A 10,099-nucleotide genomic window follows, 5' to 3' on the forward strand; every position below is an offset into this window, starting at 1 on the left:
CTTTAGCATCATAGTAGCACATTCAACAAATATCAGTGAGTACTTATGTACAATCAAAAGTATTGTTTTTAAATGGAGATCTGCTTAAAATCTTTTGTTGGACCCTTATCAATTCCATTTCTCTCTATTCCCCAACTTCTATTTCAGGCTCTGGCCTTTTAACTCCTATTTACTAAACAGTCATTACCATTTCAAGGCTTGTAACTTTTGTCTCTTGGCAAAGGGCATCCCCTGGGATTATGTGTAAAATATTGAGTGCATAAGGGCAATGACCCTTTAGTTGCTAGAAAATAGGGAATTCTGGGGCCCACAGAAGAGGGGTGTGGAGGGGATACTGAGGACAGGCAGGGTAGAGAAAATAGAGAAGTTCTGGGAATAGCTGCTATTTATTACCACCTGGTGAGGAATTTGATATTCTAACAGTTCAACAAACTGGTTATCATCCTTGCTGCCTCACTCACTACCTCTATGATCCCTATTAATTCAAGATTGTAAATCTTCAGAGAGAAGATAAATGCTCTTTATTTGATTTCATATTCTCTAGCTATCTAACACATCACCAGCAGAGTTAATACTTGATGATGTCGAACAACTCAGCTTCTAAGTTACCTCCTCAAAAATGCAACTCTAGGCAGACTTAATCACTGTTATCGAGTCTATACTTTTATAAATGCGTCAGTCACCTAATATTAACCAATGCAGAAAGAGTTCTTCACCAGCTGCCACTCCCAGGACACAGCAGGAGTCAGCAGACCAAAGAGCCCAGTCTTTCTATGAAAAAGGCCCGTTATCATATCTTCAAATTAAACACACATCTTAGGGCTGACTAATCTTCTTCAGAGACCTCAAGAACACTGGCATTATCTTTGTTCTCTTTACCACATTCCAAAGTGCCAATATCTTCCAGTCAGAAGCCTATATGCATGTCTGGTGCTTTTTTTGTTTTGTATTTTTGTGGTTGCTGCCCAGAGGACACTTCTGGATCAACTAGCTGTAGTAACAATCTGAAAGAGTTCTCATCTGGCTACAGCCCCAGGACACAGCATAGATAGCAGACTGAAACATACCACCTTTTTTTGGTAAAGAGGCCTATTTGCTTGTCCTGGAGCTTTGGCCTGAGGGGCACACATACGGTCTGGTACAGACCTAGGGGCCTAAAGATGTAGGGATGCCAGGGATGAAGTCAGTGCACACCATCTTAGCACTCTCCCTCACTCCAGGTTTCCAGCACCTCCCAGAAAGGAATTTCTGTACTTGTCTCCTGCTCCTTTTTTTTTTTTTTTTTTTTTTTTTAATGACACCTAGGGGACAGGTCTACATTATCTAGCTGTTTTGGCCAGCAAGTCTACACTTGTGGTCCCACAGAACTGTACACATTTGCATACTTCAAAAGCTGCTGCTACCTAAGGGTTTATCTTCCAAAAAGCCTGAATCTAGGTGCTAAGAATCCCCCACCCCCACCCCAGGAGCCATGACAGGTCTTGGCATACCTTCAAATACTGGGAACCACCAGAAATAAAGTAGCTTGCTTGGACAATCACAAAGGTTTGAGAGACAACCAAGAGCTAGAGAAGGATAGAATGGTAAGGTTCATCTCCTAAACAAGGTCACTCCTTCAAGACTGGGAGGGACGACAGCTAATGCATAGAAACCAACAGAGAGTCATGAATATGAAGAAATAGGAATGTGTGCTCAATGGAAAAATAAATAAAACCTCATAAAAAGTCCTTAAAGACAAAAACAGAAATGATTTACCTGTTGAAAGTTCAAAATAACAGTCACACAGATGCTCACTGAACTCAGGAGAATGCATGAACAACTGAAGATTCAATAAAAAGAAAATAAAATGAAGTATCACATAGAATCACAGAGCTGAAGAATCCAGTAAGTAACCTAAAAAATAAACTAGAGAGATGCAACAGCTGACTAGGTAAAGCAGCAGAAAGAATTAATGGAATCAAAGCCAAGGTCATGGAACTCATCCAGTAAGAGGAAAAAGAACAAAAAAAAAAAAAAAAAAAAAAAAAAAAAGAGCTAGTTTAAGGGACAACATCCAGTGGACTAATACTCATGTTAGAGGAGTCCTAGAAGGAGAAGAGAGAGATGGGCAGAAAACTTATTTGAAGAATTAATGTCTGAAAATTTCCTAAGCCATGGAAGGAAACAGAATTCTGGATCCAGGAATCTCAGTGTTCCAAAGAGACTCTCACCAAGACACAGTGTAATTAAAATGTCAAAGATGAGGAGAACATCTTACAGGCAGCAAGAAAAAGCAACTTATTGCATACAAGGTACTCCATAAGACCATCAGATTTTTCAGCAGAAACTTTGAATATATCATCTCCCTCCCTCTGCCCTGCAAAGTGTTGGAAGAAAAATCCTTCAATCAAGAATACTCTACCTGGCAAAGTTATCATACAGAATTGAAGGTGAGATAGTTTGACAGTCAAGCAACAACTAAAGGAGTTCATCACGACTAAATCAGACTTACAAGAAATTCTAAAGGGACTCCTTCAAGCTGAAATAAAAGTTTACTCATTTGTAATGGGAAAATGTGAAAGTACAAATCCCATGGGTAAAGATAAATATACAGCAAAATTCAGGGGTGGTGGCCTGGCTCAGTAGGAAGAGTATGCAACTCTTAATCTTGGAGTCATGAATTTGAGCCCCCATTCAGTGTAGAGATTACTTAAACAAAGAGTAATGTGTGTGTGTGTGTGTGTGTATCCAGAATAATATTAGAAAACATGAGAGATTAATCACTTATAAAGCTATATGTAGGTTAAAAGACAATATTATAGCTATAGTTATTTTATTATTAATTATTTAAAGAATACAGAAGATAAAAATGTAAAGTGATGTAAAATATGACATCAAAACCATAAAACCTGGGGAGGGAAAAGTAAAACCTAGGGCATTAGAATATATTTACATTTAAGTTATTATCAACTTAAAATAGACTATTACAAATATAAGTTGTTATATATAAGCCTCATGGTAACCACAAAGCCAAAACCTATAGTACATATACCAAAGATAAAGGGAAAGGAAATAAAGCATACCACCAAAGAAAGTCATAAAATCACAAAGGAAGGGAACAAGAGAAGAAAGGAACAAAGGAATTATAAAACATACAGAAAACAGAATGTCATCAAGGACTTGCCTACCAGTAATTACTTTAAATGTAAATGGATTAAATTCTCCACAAAAGACAGAGTAGCTTAATAGATTTTTTTAAAAAACATATTTATTTGAAAGAGAGAAAGAGAGTGAGCAAGTGTCAGGGGGAAAGGGCAAAAGGAAAGGGGAGAGAGAGTCCTAACAGACTCTGCACTGAGCATGGAGCCAAGAGGGGCTGGATCTCTTGATCCTAAGATCATGACCTGAGCCAAAACCAACAGTCCAATGCTCTACCGACTATGCCACCCAGGCACCCCTGGAGTTCTTTTTTTTTTTTTTTTTTTTTTTCCAGCCCCATTTATAGGCCGCTAAGAAGAGATTCACTTCAGATTTAAGGGGACACACACAAAGTCAAGGGATGGAAAAATGTATTTCAGGCATACGAAAATCAAGAGAAAGCCAGGGTTCCTATACATAGAAATTCAAAAATACATTAAAAGTATCATACACCATGATCACACAGCATTGCAAAACTGGTTTAACATGTGCAAATCAATGTAATACATGACATTAATGAAATGAAGAATTAAAATCATGTGATCATTTCAACAGATACAGAAAAAATACTGGATGAAATTCAATATCCTTTAATAATAAAAACTCTCAACAAAGTGGGCATAAAGGAAATATGTATCAGCCTAATAAAGGCCATATATGAGAAGCCCACAGGTAATATCATACTCATTGGTGAAAAGATAAAGCTTTTCATCTAAGATCAGGAACAAGACAAGGATGCCAATCCTTGTTCCATTTTTTTCAGAGAGAAATTTTAGAGCAATTAGTCAAGAAAAATAAATATAAGGCATCTAAATCAGAATGGAAGAAATTGTCACTCTTCACAGATTATATGCTATTATATAGAGTATATATATATATATAGAATAAATATATATAGAATAAATATATAGAATAAATATAATATATAATATATTATTAATATAATAAATATAAATAAATAAATTAATAATAAATAAATAAGTCCTATATATTGCTATTATATATAGTATATATAATATATAATAAATATATATAAAATAAATAATATATATTATAAATATAATATATATTATAAATATAATAAATATATATAAATAATAAATAAATAAATAAATAAGTCCTAAGGACTGCACCAGAAAGCTTTTAGAATTAATCTATAAGTTCAGTAAAGTTGCAGGATACAAAAATCAATATACAGAAATTCACTGTGTTTCTATACACTAATAATGAACTATCAGATAAATTTGTTTCATCCCATTTACAGTTGTATCAAAAAAGGATAAAGTATCTAAGAATAAATTTACTCAAAATTATGAAACCTCTAAACACTAAAAACTATAAGACATTGATGAGAGAAAATGAAGACAGAAATAAATGGAAAGATACCCCATGCTCATAGATGGGAAGTATTAATATTGTTAAAATGTTCATGCTATCCAAAATAATCTATAGACTCAATAGAGTTTCTGTCAAAATTCCAATGGTACTCTTCACAGAAATAGAACCAATAATCCTAAAATTTGTATGGAACCACAAAATACCTGCTTCCCCCACCCAGCCAAAAGCAATCTTTAGGAAGGAGAACATAGCTGGGGGTATCACGTTCCCTGATTCAAACTATACTACAGAGCTTTAGTAATCAAACCACTATAGTATTGATACAAAAACAGACACAAAGATCAATGGAATGGAACAGAGAGCCCAGAACTAAACATACACATAGATAGTCAATTACTTTATAACAAAGGATCCAAGAATATAAAACAAGGAAAGGCCAGTCTCTTTAAGAAATGGTGTTGGGAAAAGTGGATAGTCACATGCAAGAAAAGTAAACTGGACCACTATCTTATACCATGCACAAAAGTTAACTCAAAATAGGTTAAAGTCTTAAACATAAGATTTAAAATTATTAAACTAGAAGAAAACATAGGCAATAAGCTCCTGAGGTCTAGTACTGGTGATGATATTTTGGATTTGGCACCAAATGAGGCAGTAAAAGCAAAAATAAAGAAGTGGGACCACAGCAAAGAAAAAGCCATCAACAAAGTAAAAAGGCAACCTGTTGAATGAGAGCATACATTTGAAAACCATATATATATGTGTGTGTGTATATATATATATATATATATAATCCAAAATAGATAAGGAATTTATATACCTTAACAGCAAAACAAAGCAAAACCTGAAAATAATTAAAAAATGGGCAGACGATCTGAATAGACATTTTTCTAAAGAAGACATAAAGATGGCAAACGCACATGAAAAGATGCTCAACATCACTAATTATCAGGGAAATGCAAATCAAAACCACAACAAGATGTTACTTCATAGCTATTAGGATGCCTAGGATCAAAAACACAGGAAATAAAAGTGTTGATGGGGATGTAGAGAAAAGAAATCCTATGCACTAATGGTAGGAATGTCAACTGGTGCAGCCACTGTGGAAAACAGCATGGAGGTTCTTCCAAAAATTAAAAATAGGACTACCACATGATCTAGCAACTCCACTTCTGGGAATTTGTTGGAGGAAAATGAAAGCATTACTTTGAAAAGATGTAAGCCCACCCATGTTCATTAAAGCATTGTTTGCAGTAGCCAAGACATGGATACAACCTAAATGTCCGTGATAGACAAATGGGTAAAGAAAATATGTTGTATATACCAATGAAATATTATTCAACCATAAAAAGAAGGAAATCTCACTGTTTTTGACCACATGGATGGACCTTGACTGCATTATGCGAAGTGAAATATGTCAGAGAACAACAAATACTGTATCTTTCTTATATGTGCAATCTAAAAACAAAACCAAAATTAGCCCACAGATACAGAGAAAAGGTTAATGGGTTGGCAGGGCATGGGGATGGGCAAAATGGGTGAAAGGAGGTCCAAAGTACAAATTTCCAGTTAAAAAATAAATTATGGGGATATAATGTATAGCATGGTGACTATAGTTAGTAACACTATATGGCATGTTTGAAAGTTGCTTCACAGAATAGATCTTAAAAGTTCTTGTCACAGGAAAAAAATTTTAATTTTGTAGCAATGCACTTTAACTAGATTTACTGTAGTGACCATTTCCTAATGTATATATTGAATTATGTTGCCCATCTGGAACTAAGACATCATTATATATCAATTATATCTCAAATTAAAAAAAATAAAATAAAAGGCCATTTGGAGATATCTGTATCAGCAGTTTGGGTCTTCATTCCTTGATATCCTTGATATCCTCTCTCCTCTCCCACTAAAACCAAGAGGCAGAAGTGACCCAAACTACAGATTTTCCAGCAAGAGCCACCCTTCCACACTACCCATTATCTTTCCTAAAGCCATAAGAATAAACCTCTGTTAACAATGTGTATTTTAAAAGTCAGAAATTTCTTGAGAAACTCTCTCATTTTGGCTTTTGAATTTTTTTTTTTTTAATTTGAGAGATCGAGTTCAAGCAGGGGGAGCAACAGTGGGAGAGGGAGAAGCACACTCCCCACTGAGCTGGGAGCCCCATGCGGCACTCGATCTCAGGACCCTGGGATCATATCCTGAGCTGAAGGAAGACACTGAAACAAGAGAGCTACCCAGGCACCCCACAAATGGTTTTTGATAAAAAAAAAAAAAAATCCTCACTAATGTCCTTATGTTCACATAGTCAACTCTCCTTCTTTGGTATGGCAGAGACCAAACACTTCACCAAAACCATTTTCCTCTTTTTCCTAAATATCACTTAGTTATGTTTTCTAGGTTATGACCATGTTTCTGAATTCTTGCCAACTCAGTTATGATTAAAAGTGACCGTAAGCTGGCAGCACGCAAGACAGTGGCGATGGCCACAACACCCAGATAAAATGACAAGGTGGAAAAACTCACCACAAAAAAAAAAAAAAAAAAAAGAACAAGAGGCAGTACCGAAGGCTAGGGACCTAATCAATACAGACATTATAATATGTCAGATCTAGAGTTCAGAACAATGATTCTCAAGGTGCTAGCCAGGCTCGAAAAAGGCATGGAAGATACCAGAGAAACCCCATCTGGAGAAATAAAATCCCTTTCTGGAGAAATAAAAGAACTAAAATCTAACCCAGTTGAAATTAAAAAAAAAGGTATTAATGAGGTGCAATAAAAAATGGAGGCTCTTACTGCTAGGATAAATGAGGCAGAAGAGAGAATTAGTGGTACAGAAGACCAAATGACAGAGATTAAAGAAGCTGAGCAAAAGAGAGACAAACAAATACTGGACCATGAGGGGAGAATTCGAGAGGTAAATGATACCATAAGACAAAACAACATTAGAATAATTGGGATTCCAGAAGAAGAAGAGAGAGGGGAGCAGAAGGTATATTGGAGAGAATTATTATAGAGAATTTCCATAATATGGCAAAGGGAACAAGCATCAAAATCCAGGAGGCACAGAGAACTCCCCTCAAAATCAATAAGAATAGGTCCACACCCCGTCATCTAATAGTAAAATTTACAAGACTTAACGACAAAGAGAAAATCCTGAAAGCAGCCCGGGAGAAGAAGTCTGTAACATACAATGGTAAAAATATTAGATTGGCAGCAGACTTATCCACAGAGACCTGCAGGCCAGAAAGACCTGGCATGATATATTCAGAGCACTAAACGAGAAAAACATGCAGCCAAGAATACTATATCCAGCTAGGCTTTCATTGAAAATAGAAGGAGAGATTCAAAGCTTCCAGGACAAACAAAAACTGAAAGAATTTGCAAACACCAAACCAGCTCTATAGGAAATATTGAAAGGGGTCCTCTAAGCAAAGAGAGACCCTAAAAGTAGTAGATCAGAAAGGAACAGAGACAATATACAATAACAGTCACCTTACAGGCAATACAATGGCACTAAATTTATATCTCTCAACAGTTACCCTGAATGTTAATGGGCTAAATGCCCCAATCAAAAGACACAGGGTATCAGAATGGATAAAAAAACAAAACCCATCAATATGCTGTCTATAAGAAACTCATTTTAGACCCAAAGACACCTCCATATTTAAAGTGAGGGGGTGGAAAACAATTTACCATGCTAATGGACATCAAAAGAAAGGTGGGGTGAAAATCCTTATATCAGATCAATTAGATTTTTAGTCAAAGACTATAATTAGAGATGAGGAAGGACACTATATCATACTCAAAAGGTCTGTCCAACAAGAAGATCTAACAATTTTAAATATCTATGCCCCAAACGTGGGAGCAGCCAATTATATAAACCAATTAATAACAAAATCAAAGAAACACATCAACAATAATACAATAATAGTAGGGGATTTAACACTCCCCTCACTGAAATGGACAGATCATCCAAGCAAAAGATCAACAAGGAAATAAAGGCCTTAAATGACACACTGGACCAGATGGACAACACAGATTATTCAGAACATTCCATCCCAAAACAACAGAATACCCATTCTTCTCTAGTGAACATGGAACATTCTCCAGAATAGATCACATCCTGGGTCATAGAGCAGGTCTCAACTGGTACGAAAAGATTGGGGTCATTCCCTGCCTATTTTCAGACCACAATTCTCTGAAGCTAGAACTCATCACAAGAGGAAATTTTGAAAGAACCCAAATACATGGAGGCTAAAGAGCATCCTACTAAAGAATGAATGGGTCAAACAGGAAATTAAAGAAGAATTGAAAAAATTCATGGAAACAAATGATAATGAAAACACAATGGTTCAAAATCTGTGGGACATAGTAAAGGCAGTCCTGAGAGGAAACTATATAGTGGTACAAGCCTTTCTCAAGAAACAAGAAAGGTCTCAAGTATACAACCTAACCCTACACCTAAAGGAGCTGGAGAAAGAACAACAAGGAAAGCCTAAACCCAGCAGGAGAAGAGAAAGAATAAAGATCAGAACAGAAATAAATGAAATAGAAACCAAAACAACAATAGAACAAATCAATGAAACTAGGAGCTGTTTTGTTTTTTTTTTTAAGATTTTATTTGTTTATTTGACAGACAGAGATCACACGTAGGCAGAGAGGCAGGCGGGGCGGGGGGAGGCAGGCTCCCTGCCAAGCAGAGAGCCCAATGCGGGGCTCGATCCCAGGACCCTGAGATCATGACCTGAGCCAAAGGCAGAGGCTTAACCCACTGAGCCACCCAGGCGCCCCTAGGAGCTGGTTCTTTGAAAGAATTAGTAAGATTGATAAACCCTTGGCCAGGCTTATCAAAAAGAAAAGAGAAAGGACCCAAATAAATAAAATCAGGAATGAAAGAGAAGAGATCACAACCAACACCAAAGAGATACAATTATAAGAACATATTATGAGCAACTCTATGCCAACAAATTTGACAATCTGGAAGAGATGGATGCATTCCTAGGGACATATAAACTACCACAACTGAACCAGGAAGAAATAGAAAACCTGAACAGACCCATAATCAGTAAGGAGATTGAAACAGTCATCAAAAATCTCCCAAAAAAAGTCCAGGGCCAGACGGCTTCCCAGGGGAATTCTACCAAACATTTAAAGAAGAATTAATTCCAATTCTCCTGAAACTGTTCCAAAAAATAGAAATGGAAGGAAAACTTCCAAACTCATTTTATGAGGCCAGCATCACCTTGATCCCAAAACCAGACAAGGATCCCATCAAAAAAGAGAATTACACACCGATATCCTTGATGAACACAGATGCAAAAATTCTCACCAAAATACTAGCCAATAGGATTCAATAGTACATTAAAAGGATTATTCACCATGACCAAGTGGGATTTATTCCAGGGCTGCAAGGTTGGTTCAACATCCACAAATCAAACAATTATATACAATACATTAATAAAAGAAAGAACAAGAACCATATGATACTCTCAATAGATGCTGAAATAGCATTTGACAAAGTACAGCATCCTTTCCTGATCAAAACTGTTCCAAGTGTAGGGATTGAGGGTACATACCT

Source organism: Lontra canadensis, unplaced genomic scaffold, assembly GCF_010015895.1.
Source record: "Lontra canadensis isolate GAN:19392208 unplaced genomic scaffold, GSC_riverotter_1.0 scaffold2, whole genome shotgun sequence".
Lineage (NCBI taxonomy): Eukaryota > Metazoa > Chordata > Mammalia > Carnivora > Mustelidae > Lontra > Lontra canadensis.